This window comes from Mytilus californianus, unplaced genomic scaffold (assembly GCF_021869535.1).
Source record: "Mytilus californianus isolate M0D057914Y unplaced genomic scaffold, xbMytCali1.0.p SCAF_6, whole genome shotgun sequence".
Lineage (NCBI taxonomy): Eukaryota > Metazoa > Mollusca > Bivalvia > Mytilida > Mytilidae > Mytilus > Mytilus californianus.
The window spans coordinates 107,910,419-107,930,766 of NW_026262712.1; the positions used below are offsets into that span (position 1 = coordinate 107,910,419).

The 20,348-nt window shown below is 32.4% G+C and overlaps 1 long non-coding RNA gene across 1 annotated transcript; it reads left to right on the forward strand.

The window, feature by feature from the left end:
* Nucleotides 1–10,135: 10,135 nt before the first annotated feature.
* Nucleotides 10,136–13,589, forward strand: LOC127704309 (uncharacterized). The gene is made up of 4 exons (XR_007983211.1): nucleotides 10,136–10,636; nucleotides 11,765–11,887; nucleotides 12,552–12,626; nucleotides 13,425–13,589. It is a non-coding gene; the product is annotated as an uncharacterized LOC127704309 (long non-coding RNA).
* The last annotated feature ends 6,759 nt before the right edge of the window (nucleotides 13,590–20,348 follow it).

Consider the following 20,348-nt stretch of genomic DNA (forward strand, 5'->3'; position numbering starts at 1 on the left):
AATACGCCAAAGGTTCGGTACCGCTAAACTAATCAAAAGAAGTTACTATTATTTTTTTGGATTTCTAACTGACATCGCCGATGTTATTAATTTACAAGGGGGAAAAATTAGCTTCTCGTGCTATTAGGGGGGAAATTGGCCTGATCCTGGTTAGTCCCCCCTTTCCCATCACGCTGAGGGAGAAAAGTAGGATCATGCCAATTTTTCCGGGGGAACTATATCGATCCATTTCTACCGCCCGGAAAAAAGTATGGGGGAAGAATAGCAATAGGACACCGGCACATAAAGAATTTGGCGAAATTCAACATGTGTGTGAGGGGGTACGCCCGACAGTCCGACGCCCCTTTAGTCCGACTGTTCAATAGTCCGACGGTTCGATAGTTCGACAGTTAAATATTCCGACAGTTAAATATTCCGACAGTTCGATAGTCCGACAGTTCGATAATCCGACAGGGTGACACATAATTATACAAGTCAAGGGCTTAAATATTCTTATTTTTGTCCCGCTATCACACTTAGAGTGTTTATTCAGGCCTTTCAACCCTTCTTAACTTGTCTAAGCAATTTCTCTTCTCAGTTTACCCCGAGTATGATTTAACGTAACATATTGTAACAATACGCACGTGTCAATGTGCAAAACCAAACATAAAGTGTACATTTTTTTTTTGAACTTCTGCCATTAAATGTTTAAAACTGTTTGAACCTTCAAAGAAAAGGACTTGGGCCAATTTTCCCGCTATTTGTTCATATACGTACTGGTGTAGTTCGATAATTGAGATAGACAATCTCAAATCAATCAAACATGTAATGAGGTTTTTTTTTCTTTTTTTTTAATTATCAAACAGTGCTTTTTAAATAAAAGATAAAACCAAAATGCGGATACTTGAATTAATCATAAATCACATACTTTTTTCAGGAACTTTAAGATTTAAACAATAATACTTCTTCATGGTTGTAAAAATTCTTCATGTTGAGGAATCTGTCATTTAAGCGACTTTTGAAATTGTCATTTAAATTAATTTATATTCTGAATACCAGGGAAAATGGTCTTTATGTATTTTCACAAAAAAACAAAAAAGTTGTAAGATTCCTTCAGTATTATGAAATACTAGTATAATATGAGACATTCAGATTTGAAACCTCATAGCTGACAAAATTGATGACGTCAGTATAGCGATTAGACGATATAAAAGGACGGACAGAACCAAATTGAAATGCATGAACTTCAAACTTTTTATGTGAAAAAAACGGTGATGTGTGTTCCCCGGTTGATGATGCAAGCACAGGAAGTGTCAAAATATGGCTCTGTACTATATTTGTAGAAATGTCAGTATATTTTTTTGTAAATTGACATCTTTGGTATGTTGAAAGTTCACATGTACAATACAATATCTATGTAACGAAAGCTGAAACTATAAAATTTTCTTATCATTTTCTGTAATAGTCCCCGAATTTTTTCACTATTGGAATAACCAAACCCTTCCGGGCTTGGCTGAAGTGTGCTTCACACGAATACAAGAACAAATCGACTGAAAGCGGTGTACAAATTGTACCAATGTTTGTTCAAACACAGACCCCAAAATCAACAATATGCTGTCAATTATGAAATCAAGTATCTTCCATGTACATTTTGTTGGAATTTATAGTTTATAATTATTTTATTTGCTCAAAGAGTCAAAACGGTTAAGACGCACGTTTTTCGAACTTAGGAAGTCTTCTCCTGGAAACAATACTACAATTTAGTTTACATGTAAAATATATATGCACTAATGTTGTACAAAAGATAATTTCGAGGAGATAGATTTAAAGCATAACTAGAAAAAGAAGCACACAGGATGAAGAAAAAGCTACAAAAATAGACGAAAAAACGTGAGTGAAGTATATGGATACCGTCACGGAGTATGATGATGTATACAGCATAGTATAGTAATGTTCAAAGTTAGACAATAAGGTATCTTTTAGACCCTCTGATAAATATAATTATAGACATTTTTGCAGTGTTCTTCATAACTAAGGTCCGGCGGTACTTCCTTGAGTCACCTAAGCAAGATTATCAGTTACTATTTCAAGATTTTGTATATTCATTTTAAACTTTAACTTTCACAATAAATATGGCCAAGTGTTTCGATATATATTTGTATATATTTTCAACATGTTCGTTCCTTTTTGCATCAGAAGAAAGAGTTACTTCTAAGTGTTTAGGAATATCGTTGAGAATAGTGTACACAATTTCATCATGAATCAAAATGGTCATAATCGCCTTAAGTTTCAAAATGCTTACAACTTCCAACTTTCTTTCATTGTCTGATTTTTTATTCAAAGTTTTTTGAAGATGTCAATATTGTAACCAACTAGTGTTTGAATTACACCAAAAATAATGGCACAGTCAGGAACCTAATGTTCAGTGGTTGTCGCTTGTTGATGAGGTTCATAAGTGTTTCTAGTTTCTTTTTTATATGGATTAGACCGTTGGTTTTCATGTTTGAATGAGTTTACGCTAGTCCTTATTGGGACCCTTTATAGCTTGCTGTTTGGTGTGAGCCAAGGCTACGTGTTGAAGGCCGTACTTTGACATATAATGGTTTAAATTTACAAATTGTGACTTGGATGGAGAGTTATCTCATTGGCACTCATACCACTTCTTAAGATTACCAGTTGCCTTAGTTACAGGGTCATGAGACGAAAATAAAGGGAAAAACAGGTATAATAGACAAACGGAAAAGTAGGGACATACATTTAATAGAGTAGTCCGATTTCGGTAATCTGCATCTTTTCTGCCTGCTTGGCCCTGATGCATGTATACATTTTCTGTTGATAAACAATTTGACATTATAATTATAAAAAAAGAAGATGTGGTATGATTGCCAATGAGACAACTCTCCAAAAGAGACCAAAATGACACAGAAATTAACAACTAACTATAGGTCACCGTAAGCATGTCTTACTATGGCATAACATTTTTATGGCAGTGACAATATACAGCTACATCCAGTTTGATGAATCGATGTTACCACTGTGCTACCATCTTGTTGTTCTATTTCACATTTCTTTCCTGCTTTACAACAGTCAAGAGAGAACTGAGGAATGTTGAAAATCAGTTTACCAATTATCATGGTCAATTTGTATCGATTTAAAACTGTCTAAACATCGGAAGATAATGTTTATTCTTTACAGGTGAATCTGGTCACCATAAATCCTTCGAAAATGCTGAGAAATACAAACTTTGAATATCGAACACGAATTCTTTGGCAATTACAAAAATATATGTCTCCTTTACGTTACATACTATTAAAAATACAAAATTTGTATATATTTTTATAAAACGTATTGTTCATTTGTAATGCCATATTTTTCGATACAATTTGACATTCAATCTAGCTGGGTATTTGCATAATATTGAAGTGGCAAAACTATTATGCAAACTTGTTGTCTGCCCATAAAGTGAGAACTGTAAATAATACCTTGTCCATCGGATTTCATATGAGTAAAAAATCCAGGCTTTAGAAAAATTTAAAAAGTGCCTAGAATATCAACCAATGTTAGAGTTAGATTTGATTATTTACTTCCTCCCCGGCAGGGGCTGTATATATATTGACTGTGAAATAAAGACTGGCTAAACTTTTTGGGACATATTAGCAAATCGGTAACCTAATTTTGCGAAAAAAATGGACAGTATACATCCCATTTTAGCGAAATAAGAAAACACGTATGTCACTTTACGGAAATTGCTACGTGTTCTTTCTATTATTTGTATTTAGATTGTAAGGATACAATATGGATGTGTTCATAAAACTTGTTTTTCTTTTTTGTTTCAATTACTTTTATTTATATTTAGTAATTAATACATGACTTCGAACAGTTTAATATTTCATCGTTTCTTGAAAATTCTTATATACATGTAGTCGAATAGACTACGTGCGTACTATAATAAAACTTATAACGAACACACATTTCGCTAATCTGTGCTATAAAACAGACATGTAAACACATAAATTCTGATGATTGAATTCAGCATAAAATGAATAGTACATCAATCTCATTCTTGTATTTTTCATCATACAATAGACAATTTATAACTAGTGCTTGCTGTATGGTGTGATTTTTACTAATTTTGTAAAGTCTCACAGCGACTTTAAGACGTTCAAAGGCATTGTTTTTCGTACCCGTACCTTTATCTTGGTTGTTTGCCTGAAATGTTGAGGGATTCGGTATCATTGTCTACACTATTCTTTCTCTCGGTAGCACAATACAAAGATTATTTTACCCTTAATCAGACAACTTTAAACGGATGTAATCTCTTTCATCCAGCTTTAAATTTTATAGGGTACCAAAAGAAAGAAGAAAGATTAAAGTGCCATATCAGTCTAAATGTCGAACTATTTTTTTATGGTTTTACTTCTTTCAAATAAATTTAGGAATCGATTGCAAAAAACCCGGTTTCAAAATTCTGTGTATTTAAAATGATGAGAATTTCATTATGACATAATTATTACATAATTAGTTGCTATATTGTGATGTCCACACTTGAATGAAATGAGCTTGTTTGTTTTTCATTCCATCCCAAAATATTTTAAAGATTCTTGTACAACACAGTTTGAACTCCAAAACCAAGTCTCAGATTTTCCCTCCTTCTCTCATAAACCTTCAATGAAGATGTCAACCTCAGTTTATAAGAGATCACTAAATTTAATTGGGTAAAACATTTGTTCTATTGATTCTTTTTGGATCTAAGACTATATGTTGAAGATGTTACTGTTCAAGGAACAACATGTGTGAAAATCAGGCATATAGGGGCACACTTCTAGTACTGTAGCTAATTTCATTTCAAACTACATTTTAATGTCAAAAATGAATGTGTCAAAATTGCATAAATAAGAATTTTCCTACTTGTACCCCATTTACTTCAATATAATTCACACATGTACCATTTGGATACTTCAGCATAAATCAGTTAGGTTTTGACCAGTAAGAAAACATTTCATTTAAGCAATTCTAAATATACAAAGAAAATGCACACACCTACGCATCAATATACATCTGGCGGGAGAGGTTATATCATCACTGACCTTGCTGTAAGTCACGGTTGCTACTGATATGGTCAAAACTCCGCTTATTATGATAAACAGTTACAATAAATAATATCAGAAGCTTAATTACACATTGCATTTTCAATATTGATTTTATTCCTCTTAGTACATAAAATAATATATTTTGTTTTCTTGCATTCATTTTTGTTACAAAAAGTAAGTTATGCATGTGTACACAAAATGATCAGTCGGTCAGTTTAGATGATCTTTATGGGGGATTTCTAGAAATATATATTGTATACAATGACAATATGGTGTTTTACTCCAAGTATATTTTTTTATTTATTTTTGCAGTTTGAAAATGAAATATTTAATTCTTTTAATAAGAATTCACATTTATTACATTATCCTCAAGAAATTCTAGTATAAACATCAGCAACATTAATTGTTAATTAAAAAGAAGTAACAAAAACAGATGAAAATTAAATTTTGATAAAATTTAGTTGCTTTTGTATTGTGCTACCTTAAATATAATTCTAAGATAAGCATGATATAATTTCATGTAAATATTCCGAATATTTCATTAACTCTCTGAACTCGACTATCAATTACTTAAATCATAATGCTCTTTAATTTTCACCCATCCTAAACAAAATGTGGTTCTGATTGGCGTTATCCTAATTTGTGAATAGCCTTCAAAGTTGAAGAGTGATTGACAGGTAAATATATAATAGAATCATTTGTGATTGACAGTAACCCCACCTTATAACCATATGGCACAATACAGCTTATGCTACATTTACTTTTGACCCTTTCGGGACTGTTATAACTTAAATGTAAATAATGTACATGTTTCAACAATTATAGCGTAATCTGTATTTTCTTTTGACCCTTATGGTACGTCAACTGGACGCTTAAGCTGCATATGCTATTTATTACAGCATAGGCTGCATTTAATATAGCATATGCTGTATTAATTATAGCATATGCTGTATCAATTACAGCATATGCTATATATTATAGCCTAAGCGACATTAATTACAGCATAGGGTACATAAATTATAGCTTAAGCTGTAGTTTATATATCATATGCTGTATTAACTGTAGCATATGCGAAATAATTTACTTTTGACCCTTTCCGTACGCCATAAATTGGATCATATTTCCGATTGTAACATTTTGACTGAGTCGGTGTAGATTCGTATGGCTGGTGATGCATGCTTAGCTGGATACGCTTATCCTGTTTACACATCTGGTACATTTTTTGTTCTTCTCCTTTATTAAAATAATACCTTTCATATTTTGAATGATCATACTATAATCACTATAGTAAGAACCACAGTAATTCATATCATGATAAAACTTTACACTAAATAACAATGAATAGGGGTTGTGCTAAAATGAGAAATGAAATAGAAACGCAATGAACGAAACGAAACGAAACGAAAATAAACGAATCAAAAATAACAAAATGAAATAAAAACAATTTTATATTATTTAAAAACGTTATTTTTTAACATTTATGAGGAAATAATCGTCAGATGAAAGACACGGGTGTGACAAAAGCAGGAGGTGTGTCTAATTATCCCTATCATCCATGGGAACTGTGTGACATATATTACATTGGAAACTTTAAAAGAATAAAATAGGGGAAAACAACATCAAAACCTCATTTATCTTTTTTTTCGGGCAAAATCGGTTCCAAGCATCCATATACAGTTAATTTCAAAGGATACAACCATCTTCATCAAAGTCAGAAAATGCGAGGTCAAATAAAGGCGGTAATTCCTATGAAGTTCTTTTTTGCGCCATGCATATGTTGTTCATCAATGGGTACTATATATATAAGTACTGTTTCCAATTTAATACATCATTTGAAACTCCACCAAAATGGAGACTGAAAATACCCAAAGGTAAGAATATTAAACATTATCAATTTACTGATATGGGTCTGATATGTATTTTTTTATAATTTTGTTAAGTTATTACTTAGACTACAGATAGATTAACTCGCTATCTCATGATATTTATTTTAGTTTGTCAGTTCCTTTTTGTCATTTCTAAACTACTCATTCAAGTTTCAAGTTACTAACAATCGTGCATTACAATGTATTGAAGTTTTCTCACAATCCTAACTATTTTTGAAATGCTTTTGTGCATCTCTTTATATTTTGTTTTTTGTTATCGTCTGAATCATTTTTAGGAATTTCCCTTCTTACCAAAGCATCTACTTTGTCATTGCTATATTCTTTGTCTATTTATTTTTATTTTTGTTTTCGGGGGTGGGGTGGGGGCTAATCCGTTTTGTATCTACAACTCCCCCCCCCCCTAAAACCCCTTATTACATTTCCCTTATTACATATTATTGAAAGTTTCTCACAATCTTAACCATATCATGCTCTAGAGCACCTCTTTTTTATCAGAATTATTTTCGCATTTCCTTCCCCAAATCGTGTGCACACTACAGCTAGTATACATTTATATCCCGTTCTCCACAGATAGATAAACTCCTAATCAGAATTTGAATACTCAGAATGTCAGTCTAATTAAAACCACTAGCCCCCACTATCCACTTGCGTTTGTAGGGACTGGCTTAAGTCAGACTGTCAGAATGTTCACCATATACTAGATACTTCCATGAGCACCAAACTTTAGGTCCTCGCAAAATTAAAGCGGTTTGTGTTCGTACCTGTGGACTTTTACCACGTGGACTAGCACGTGTAATATTCCGATTCAGCGTGTCTGTCTACAACAGAGTTCATATTTACACCAAATTAATAAATTCTTGTCATAATATGCCTGTAATACTTGCCACTGGAGACATACTATAGTAACCTAAACCAATCAATGTCTAACTCCTTGCATATGTTTTTCTCATCTTACGAAGGTAATCAATTCGATGTACTTCCTTTATATCATATTTAAAATTTAAAGAATAGATAATGGCAGGGTTCACCACAGAATGAAAAACAAGGGTGGGGGATATAAAGATCATCAAATCAGAGATGGTATGTTGCGTTGTCGAACCGTTCCTTGCTCACAATTTTTTTTCCTTACTTGTTGCTAATTTTATGCCTTACAAGTTGTTGTCATATATAGCTAATTTGCAAAGGGGAGTCTCACATACATTTTGTATTTTGTCCTATAAGTGGTCACCACACTCTTAGAAACCTGTTAAATAGAGAGAAGTAGAAGCGTAATATGGCTTCCGAGATTGCAGGAATATTAAAGCTTGCACTTCTGTAAATAAAGACAATGCAATTTCCCATAGGAACTCCTTTTACGACTAAAACTGCCACTTTTACTATAAAGTTTCAGCGTAAAAAATTATATCCTAGAATGGAAAGTTCATATGTACTTCTATTTTTTTCAAAGGTCAAAATATAGGGCTGTGTGGCATATTTTCAACATTTATATGCCGCGAACGTCTAAGAGTTTAAACCTTATACTAAAATTATGTAATACCCCTCCCTTCACTTTGGGTCTTCTTCAGAATTCAATTCAGCCGCTATTTATGTGTATTTATATTGGTAACATTCCAAGTCATGTCTCTACGAGAAGATACATAGAGATCATATCCGGGAACCAGCAGGTAAACAAAACAAAATATCTATGAATATTATATATATCCTCCCCAAAAGAGGCGTGGTTTGTGAAACAGCTGTATTTACAAAGTGCAACCTATAGTTAGGAATCAACTTATTGATTTTCATGTGATAAAGTATGCATTATACAATTCATATATTATCTTAAGGATGTAGGTACTTAGGTGAGGTTTAGGAATTTTTGTCAGATGTTCGGACTCAAAGGGTAACGATAAAGGGTAAAATATTTTTCCCCATAACACCCATCTTTCTTTTCATTTAAGACTTCAATAGCTCATAAAAGGTCATTTACCAAAATTTAAGCAGATTGTAGATTTATTTTCTTTCGATTTGAGACCCAAATAATACCAATGCAAATATAAGGTAAAAGTCCGAGTCATCCTTTCCCCGCCATTTAAAAAAAATTAAATATCTCGAAAAGGAGCTCCATAACCTATAAATATTTTTAGCTTATTTTGTTCCTTAACTAATGCTCTTCTGACTTATAGTATCAATTTTAAATTCTAGATTTGTTAAATTTCACCGAAGTACATCTTTAAGGCGCTTTCTTTCATGGCAAATTTAGATTTAATTTAAATTGCCTTGTGGAAAATTACATGGTGTGATATAAATCAGAAAAGAATTATTAATAATAAAAACATATTTAGTAGTAATAAGGAGCTTGTTTTGTCTTTTTAGTGAATTTCTTCATGTATTTCCTGTTTTCATATATTACATTTTGATTTTTTCTCAGTTATTTGAAAACCATGCTGACCTTGTAATAATAGGGACAAATAAACACAAACTTGTTCAGTGTCACTGATTAGATGTGGGCTTTTTTTCAATGAATAATTATTATTTAAACAAAAAGATTATATATTTTACAAATTAAATAATTAAATCACCAATCAAAATCTGGCATTTTAATGTGAAGTATAATAGATAAAAATGTGGCGTCGCCAGTGAGAACTTTACTTAAAAACGACTCCCAAATAAACAAACATGAGCAAACAGAAAATAAAACAAACAAAAAGCAAAATTAAGAAAAAAAATCAAATTTAAGCAAACAATACAAAAAAATGACCAAACAAACACAGGGAAAAATTATAACAAAGAAAAACAAAAAGAACTTAAAAAAAAAGGCAAACACACCAAAACAAAAGATGCACCAACAAAAAATAGAGCAATATTAACATCGACATAGTTGGTGTTAATTTTTCATGTATTTGCTCGTTCCACAGTCAAACTTTTCGTCTTTGTTTTGTTTTGATGTCACCCTGAAAGAAGTTTCCCTTAAACAGTGTACAGAGCAATTTCCTCAATACATGTATTTTTACCAGCAGCGACTTATTTCAAAAATCTTCGAATCTTCTTTAAAATTCAAAGCAGTTTTCACTGTATTAAACCTTTATGTATGTGTACACTGAGAGTTATTAGATTTAATTATAAAAGTTGATAGAATGTTGTAAACCGCATTTATTTTTAAGTTAGCTTAAACAAAAGATTTATTGTACTTGGTTTTGATCTATTGACAACTTATAATTTACGTCGAATTTTTATCGGAGTTTCCATTGCAAGGGAGATGAAAGTATGTCCTACATTTATGTCACGGACCAGTATTTTGTAATAGATTTCGGACAAATCTGACTAAATGTATTTCGAAACTCTCGATAAGAAGTGGTTTTCCTGAGACATCGTTCTTACCACAGCTGGAATTTTATCATTAAATCACATAGGTGGCGCCTTTAGTGGCTATATAATATAAGAAGGACTTATTTACAGACCATTTACTACAGAAGGAATTTTAGATATATACTTAGGATGAAAGTGATCATATTTTTAGGTTTAGTTGGGTCCATTTATGGATTTAATTTGGGGGGAATCATTGCAGGAGGTGTAGGTCATGTTGATTCCAACGACGCAGGACTCATGGGAGCTGTCAACGACGCTAGTAAAAGCGTTAATATGATGTCAAACAATATGATGCATCTGACCACAGTTCATGTCTCTCATGCAACTAAACAGGTAAAACATTAAAGTTTTAGTTAAATTCTATCAGCTTATTCTTATTCAGTCAAGGTTCAAAAAGCATTAGAATCTCTATTTTGAATAGTGTGCTATGTTCAGTTTTTCAAACAATAATTCAATATAGATAGATATCAGGGCAAACTTTCAACTGAATGTCCTGTTAATTCTATTTACCAACGTGTTATGAATTTGACATTCAAAACTGTTGACGTTGGGCCGATCAGAAAAGGGTTTTCCAGCAATAATTGTAGCTTGCACTGAAATTGGTTTAAATATAGTTGTTTACATCCTCGGTCTTTGGTCTCAGGTGGATATTTATTGGCAATCGTACCACATCTTATTCTTTTTATACTAAATGAATAAAAGGGGAAGATTATACATCAAGGAAATCACAACAACAAAAATATCAACATACGTTTATAAAAATTACTATCACTGGGTTGGTTCTGCTGTTGGCGGACTGCATGTTGATCCTTTAGAGTACTATCCTGCCATGCATGTATTGCAGTGCTTCAAAACTGACTTGAACGAATAATACACCAAAATGTCAGTCAGCGCTATATCTGCTACACAGGAATTTTTTTTATATATTATGCAAACTTACAATTTTTTCAAAATTTTGCACCGAAGGATATCCGTAACCGATCGCGATATGAATTAATTTGTTATCAGAATGACGATATTTGTCAACTTTTACTTCCAATAGAATTTTGGACTTTGACGTTTTGAATAAATGCTCAAAAATGGCCAAAATCTGTCAAAAAGTTTCTAAAGAGGCATTTATAATTTGATGACAGATTTAGAAATATGCCACTATCTTATACGAATCTAAAAGTACATACATGAGGTTTGTTTGAATTGTTTAACATGTTGGGGCCTTTTACCTTTGACTATATATGGTGTGGGTTTCGCTCATTATTGAAGGACGTACGGTGAACTATTATTGCTTACACACACGTCGCTCTGGACTCTTTGTGTAATTGACAATCATATCACATCTCCTTTTTATACAAATACGTGAACACAATTACTGTATTTTTTCTATAATAAATTCAACATTTTATTCATCAATTTGTTGTGATCGTAACCCAATGTAAATATAGTGTGAATTTGATCCTTTTATAGGTTATTAGAGGATTGAAATATACATTCGACGTGTCATTCAAAGAAGCAAGCGCATGTAAAAACACACAAGAACATTATTACGCTACATTAACAGAATGCCCACCTGCTGACGGTGTCCAAACAGTGAGTATCAAATATATGTCCTTTGACTGTCATTGACAATTTGTTAATCTTTCATTTCTTATTTATTATAAGATGACACTTTTTTAATTCGGTTTTAGAAAGAACAGTTTAAAAGATGCTGCCTCAGCTGTTTTTCAGACAAGTTGATGTATGCTGATATGTGGTTTAAAAACTTTGAAACTATTACAAAATACGCTATTTAAAGTTTTTTTTATTCATAATTCGTAATTTGTGGAAACTATCGTGATATTCGAGGATATCTGAAGTACACGGTGTTTAAACTTTTTTGATCTCCGATAAAAATGGAAAAGACATGTCAATTAAACATAGAACGTCTTTAAATCTAATATAATAGTAGATTTTCAGCATGGACATATTCTAAAAAAAACCTCTTACACATGAAAATATAAAACCATGTTAATAAAATAATAGTAATTGAATAATGGAATTCGTTAAAATTGATTATGTTTAAAATGGTGATAAGAATGACAACGATGTATGTGTGCATGAACGCGAATCACCTCTATTACCATCGAAATTCGACTTCATTGTAGATATTAAAAACATCGCTTTATTTATTTCCATCGAGATTGGACTAGTTATTCAAACTCAGAAAATTAGATCTAACCTTCTTGATATAAATTACATTTCTTTCATTTTACAGATGCATTTCCATTGTTCGGTTATAGATGTTGCCTGGGAAACACCTAGGTATACCACAACATGTACCATGAAATAAGTAAGTACGTCGGTATAACTAAAATGTGAACTTTGATACGAACGTTAAAATTAAGGAGGCACATAGTTCCAAGAATGTTTAATAATTTCAACGATTTTGTAGATTATGAACTACGCTAACACAGTATTTTTAAGAAATACCACATACAGTACATAGCTTGTGGCTCCTCTAATGTTGTTTTTTTTTAATCAGAGGGGACTCGGTGACCGAGTGGTCTAAGTTGTCAAAATAGGTCGGTGGTTCTCTCAGGGCACTCCACCAATAAAAACACACCGCCACGCAATAGCACAATAGTGCTGAAAGTGGCGTTAAAAACCAAACAATCAATCAATCAATTTTGATACAGGGTGGTAGATGACAAGGAAGCATCTCGACTTAGGAGTTTTGAGTATATATGTTAATTGCTTGACAGCTGGATTTTCAAATATTGTGGCCTCGAGCATCACTGAAGAGACATTGATTGTCGAAATGCGCATCTGGTGCAGAAAAATTTGTACCGTTTATGTTATTACTACAGAATATCAGATTGGAGAAGGGTAATTGTATTTCAAAAGATTGATTGTCTCGTGTATACCCTTTCGATATCCTTTCTTTAAAACGTTTTAGTGGAATAGTGAAATTGATTACTCATTATTTAATATCATTTCTTTAAATGTGCATTTAATTGAGAAAGATGCTTTTCTGGAAAGTTAGATTATAATGGTAGATTTTCAGATTCAGAAAGTTGGAAAAAATTAAAAATTCTGTAAACTAATTTTGTAATAATAATTTATCTCGAGTTATCCTTTTTTGTTTCAGAGAACAAATGGAAGAAGACGCCAAATCATGGAATAAACATTTACCTTTGTTTTATATATGAATGAAAATATATATTTACGATCAAGTATTATACATTTTAAAGTACAACAGTCTAAAAACGTTGAAGAAAATACAAATAAATAAATTTATGTTATTGTTCTTGAAGGGATTTTTTGTCGTTTTCCCTATGTTGTTCCCAATTTTCGTTGATCTGTTAAGATTTGTTTCTTCAATATCTTCTGAACCATAGATACCAATACATTTACAATTTATAGACTAATTTACATACAATGTAGGCGGCAATGCATTTTGAAGATTACATGGTGACCGCTAGATGTTGAGGTTTGGTTACTATGTCAAAATCAGAGTGATTTTCATAATTTGTTTTGCCGTGAACAACGACTGGTGATGACGACACTACTTCAATATGAATGTATCAGATTCTTGTTCAAGCAGTTTCTTTCCGATTAACCAACACTTGGTAGTTACCCCCCATGAAGTCTCTACCTTATATACAGTTTTTTTTATCCTGCATTATATCGTATTTCCATGATCAGCGAATCGAAAAATCTGACTCATAACCCATACTTGAAATAGATTGGAAAACGTTCCCTACATACTGTGCATGTGATTTAAGTTACACGTTAATCTGAGTCACATATGACCACAAAGCAGGGGCGGATCCAGGATTTTAGGTTAGGGGGGTGGGCGCAAACTTTTTTTTGAGGTAAAATTATCGAAATTATCTCTTCAGATACTTTATTAAGCCGAGGACAACCAATGCTTTGCAAAATTTAGGGGGGCGCACGCTCCCACCCGAATCCGCCCCTGCAAAGGGACTAGTGGGTGCAAATACCGAACACAATAACGCCCATACCATCGTAGGTGGAGAATAGAAAACATTAACAAAACGAAAAAAAACGAACCCAGCTGTTTTCTCCATCTTTGCTACTTGATTTTTTATAAGTTGTTCTTGGCTAGCACTAGATTTTAGTAACTGCGAGTAGAGTACTCCTAGAGCTGTATGTTGTGTCGTTAGTGTTTTTGTGCTTTGTATCGTTTTGATGAGTTTTATAGTGCAAACAATACCGTTAAATATGTGTGTGTTTGTAAATTGATTTTCGTGCATAGTCTTAGGTTTCTATGTTGTGTTTTGTAGACTGTTGTTTGTCTTTTCGCTGTCCCTCGTTTTGTTCAATAATATTGAGGGGCCTGATGGGGGGGGGGGGGGGGGGGGGGTCTCATCACGATTCACGAGTTGATGTTTTTGTCAATCACGATTCACAGAAAATAAATTTCCATGATCACGGATCACGAAAATATAAAAAAAAAAATTAATCTGTAGAAAAACGGATCACGATAGCGGAAATGAGCCGATCACGAAGAACGAAAATAACCCATCAGGCCCCTCAATATTGTTCATTTGTATGCAACTTATGAGTTTGAAGATCCCTTTGGTATCATCCGCCTCGAGTTCTATCTAAGCAAATGTGCAATTTGTAGATATTTGTAAAAGATAAGGGCTCTTTAATTGTTTTCTTGTGGATACGTGTAAATGTGTTACAAGTGAGAAGTTTAGCTAGCTATAAAATCAGGTTTAATCCACCATGTTCTACATAAGGAAATGCCTGTATCATGTCTGGAATGAACAATTTCCTAAACTGTAAAATACATTTATGTCATAAAAAGAAAATATTTCAAGATCTTTCTCTTATACATAACAAATTATTTGTGACTTTTTGTCCTTTCAAATTTGTGACTTTCTGTCCGTTTACCGGTATGATACACCAAAACACGCTGTAAGTTCTTAAATTGGGTGTCCACGATATCTTTAATTAGCACAATCAAGTGCAACGGTTTTGACTTCCAGTTTGTAACTGATTTGAGAACGTCGTTCAGTGATTCACATTTGTTTTTCCATTCGTTTGATGTGTTTAAGCTTTTGATTTTGCCATTTGATAATGGACTTTCCGTTTTGAATTTTCCTTGGAGTTCGTTTTTTTTTTTTGTTATTGCACTTTTCCTTAAACGGAAGTAGCAAAGACTTGCCGATTCAGTCATTATAACGTGTCTAAGGATACTAACTGCTCTTTCTGCAGGCTGTTGACACCTCGCTGTTGTGAGCTATATTAAGCTAAAACTCTTAATAAACGTGTACCTATATAATATTTAAATGTTATCTTTTGGAATATAGATGCAATACTTGCTGGTGGTTGTTAAGCATGACCCAATCAACCAATCAATCAATCTGCATAGTGTTGGAAAGGATAGAGTCCTTTTTTATATACTATTGAAGTCATCTCATTACTTCATTCTATAGTCTCATCCATGCACCTTTAAACATATTCAAAGTTTCAAAATAATGAGATTCTTCTTAATATAACTATCTATGACTGGGGACAGAAACCTAAGTGTTTCAATAATTCGACAGTTTGTAAACGGCAAATTTACAGAAATGAACATAATCAACAAAAGTATTCAATTTCAATACAAAAAGGCTGACTACTAGGTTGGTGATACACTCGGGGCCAAAACGTCATACAGCAGTGACATTGACCCAGTGGTTGTAAAAACTCATCAAAGATTACGGGTTTATTATTTGGTACGTCAGACGCTCGTTTTGGCAACACAGGTATCAATACTGACACTCAAATCAAAACAGATGGAAGGCAATAATCAAATTCGAAGTTGAAGAGCATTAAAATAGAAAAGTAAAAAAAATAGTAACGATATAAAAACATTGAGTATTGATTCCTTTGAATGATTAGTTTAAATCTTATGCAAATTATCTGCGAAATTTTGGATTATATATCGAATTAATGAACTTATTGTCAACATTCTGGTGCATGCAACTTGCGAGCTTGGTGATAAGTGAAAGAGCTAACAGACCTAAATGTAACACCAAAGTTGAAAAAAAACCAACTAAAAATTGAAATTTGACCAGTAAGATCGTTATTAGCACAAACACAACTAACAAAACGATAAATGACATTAAGGTCTTATTAAGAGTAGACTAGAATGAAGAAATAAATCTTTCATAGCATGTTCTATGCCTATGTTAACATGGTTAGGCATTATATTTGTCGATATCTTTATAAAATGTTGACAAATATGATGTCTACCTAATGTTGAAATGAACATAGAAATCATCATAGAGCATGGTATGAAAGAATTATGTCGATTTAGATATGGAAATTTATAACTTTTTTCCTTCAAAGCGGCGATATTAGACACGTTAATATAGAGAGGCAGCAACAGGAATTTAATGAAAGAAAACCGGTCTTGAAAACCAATATGTCACAATTAAAAAGTGAACAAATATATGATGACTTACTTTGAAAATTATTCTATAAAATTTCCCAGCAACCAACACCAACAGAAATGTCCATTTTTATCTCCAGTGTCGTTCAAAAAACAATTAACGAAGCAAAAACTTATCAAAAATACCAGGCTTTAAATTTGGTAGTGCATCGACACAGTGGTTGTAAAATCTCATCAAAGATACCAGTTTTATAATTTGGTTCGCCAGACGCGCGTTTCGTCTACAATTAGCGTTGCAAGTTTTTGAACTAGAAATTAAAGACACCACAGCTTCTCCTCTACCTAACTTCTAGACATTTACAACGAATTTGACAACAACGGTCATCTAAGTACCAAACCTATGACAAACGAGGCGACTTCAATTTTAAATAATAAACTTTCCTCGCCTCAGTAGCAAAATACCAAGTTTACCCTTATATGGAGTATACATTTCTCAATTCATACGATATTCAAGCGCTTGCAGCTGCTACTAACCCTTTATAAAACATCATCAGTGTCTGAGCCCAAAAATAATGTGCCAGGGTTTTGTCAAAGAACGTCTCATCCTTTTTTTTTTAAGTCATCGTAAAGTACCAAGACCCAATAGATAAATATTCAGTGTCTACTTCAGAAATAATACAAGATGGTTTTTGAGTTATAGATTCGAGGTGCTGAAGTTGTGTATCTATTTACTTTTTTTCCCGTTATTTTTCTTCGTGCTATTGTTTTTCTTTTCGTCGTATGACTTTTGATGTGACTCGGTACTTATGCATCCCGCTATCTGGTTTTTTATTTTGGGCATTCCTTGTTCAGATGGGTCATGAAGTGCGATTCGGATGTTTTTACAGAGTTGTTTCTATTTTGTTTACCCTTAGTATTTATATTTCACTTAATTTGTACTTTATCGAGAAAGTGTATACTTTATACGGTATGAACTATCAACTACAAAAACTCTTTTATCTGCGTCTTTGTCAGTTTACTATCACATACAGAACTGTTTTGTTGACGTCTTTGTCAAATTTACTATCAACTACAACACCTTCTTTGTTGACGTCTATGTTAGATTTATTTGTATGTTTGTTTGAATTTTTGAGTTAGTTGTGTTGTATGTATGTGATGTATCTTTACACATTTCGGTTGCTGGATCCCAATTATTGTCATATCAACCTATTTTGTCTTATTGGGTTGCTCATCCAATTTTGTCCATATAACGGAACTATATAATATCGACAGGATGAAGGATCATACATGTCAATAACTGAATAGCAATATATTTTCAGTTAGGTATTTAACTTTTGAAAATAAATCATTGTTATAACCGATACAGTTCTTACTACAACGTTAAATTGATAACCTTTGAAAATATTGTTTTTCTCAGGAGAAATCAGAGGTTTTATTTTCAACGGAGTTGTCAATTGAGTTTGAGTATCTTTTGACTCTCTTCTACGGTTAGAAAACATGGATTGCAGGGATCAACAATCCAAGTATTCATCAGAGTTGTTATTTGCTATTACCAATATAATTTCAAAAGATTGTTATCCTTGACGCATGTATCAAATATCGAATCAAACAATTGAAATTGACATGTTTTTTTTTTTGATTTGGCAGAAAATTTAAAATGTTAATATTGACGTCATAAAAAGACCGATGATAGGATAATACGTGAAGTAAAAGAAATTGATTCTGTCTAGTCATTTCTTTGACTACGCCAGCTGTATTGTGACAATGACGAAGACATTTAGCTAGAAATTAGGGCAAGATAGGGTCCATGTTGAACTTACACCTCTCTGTAGTATTAGAAGAGAAAGTATGATTATTTAAAGCAAAACGGTATCGGTAAATTCTTTTAAATGAAAATCAGACGGATCTTCTGTGAGTTTGGTCATCAACTTGGATAACAGTACAAGAACCGGTATACTACTAAATGAGAGCATTGGTGTTCATTGGACTTTCTAAATTCCGCAGATAAACTTTACTACCGGAACGTACATGGATGTCAATTAGTTTAGCAGCTTAAACATATCATTACAGCTCCAGTTATTATATCATTTTCGTTACAGAAGAATATTTCCAATGCAAACATATTTGCAATCAGATCTTTAGAAATAACCATTGCATAAAAAAGACAGCTTCTGTTTCATTACATTGTGTATAAATGTAGTGCAAAGAGTCAATAAAGTAGTTTAACAGTCAACTGAATTGAAACGACATTTAATACCACGTATTGAGTCAATTCTGACAGACTAATAGCATTCAAAAAAATTGTACGAAATATTTATCGTGTTACACGTAATTTATTGTATGTCTCCTGTATTCTATGTGCTGTTATTTAGGAATTCAAGTATTTGTTTTTATAAAATAAAAATGATTAAGGTTTGTATTTACATAAATATTGCACAATAACAATATATAACATATGTTACTTCTTACGACATTGTACGACGATTCGAGATAAGACATTCTTTGTTTATTCTCAAACCAATTCATACTTGTACAGAGATTTAAGACAAAAGGTTAAACGTCATTGATAGTCCTTATCTTTATATATATAAATCGCGACAAATCACTAGTTTTGCATACTATTAAAATTCTGAAAGTTCATAAGAACGTTACCAACTGTTGAATTTAAGATGATCAAAATTATCTTATTGAGTGTTTTAGGAATGATCGTTTGCCAACCCTCACTGCCAGGCGGATGGCACAAATTTGGAGGTCATTTAGGGGTTAATATCCTCCTAGCATGCAAAAGTAAACTAGAATCTGAAAATTTTGCAGTGCATGATGTTATACCAATGGACCCCATTCTCGAACAGGTACAGTTATATTATTTTTTAAAGACAACATTTTTTATTAAATATTTTCACTTTTCTTTGGTTCTATGTCGTATTTGTGAATATTCCCTTCAATACAAAATGTCAATAATGAAGATTATTAATAATAGTCTTTTATTCATTTGATTTTATATGTCATATTTTTTTGTACATTATTTCATAAAATTCAAAATGATGTGCATGAAAATAAGCATATGCTACATTTATCAGTGCACGCGTGTTCCTTGAATAGTCTTCTTCAGGTACGGTTGACGCCAAACGACAGTTACATAAAACGCGTCGGAGCTTAAGGTAAATCGGGTGTCTTTCTTTCGCTATCTTGGATTGTGAAATAGTAGAAAACAATCTGTCAAGATATCTTAAAAAATATACAAACATGGAGAGAGGAGAATGTAATGAATTTGAAAGTTTTTACATCAAAAACAATAAAAATATGTATTTTATCTTATAATTATTACTGCTTTTACAAATACAAAATATGTTTTGTTTGCTTTTTTTCAACTTAATAAAGCTCAATAAAGGAAAATAATTCAAATGATCTAACTTTCATAGACGAAAGTTAAGCAAATTACCTAGCAAAAAAACAAGTCCTGTGACCCCAATCTTTTCTATATTCTGAAATCAGATTATAAGAGCTATCTTCCCATATTTGATATTAAAATTCTATCGTTTAGTTTTTCTTTCTGTCATACGAAATAAGTATCTCCGTGTATAGACTAATATAGTCTATACGAAACCTGACAATTTTGCACAACTTCTGCCTTGAAAAAAGGTTTAAGATAAAGTGAAATGA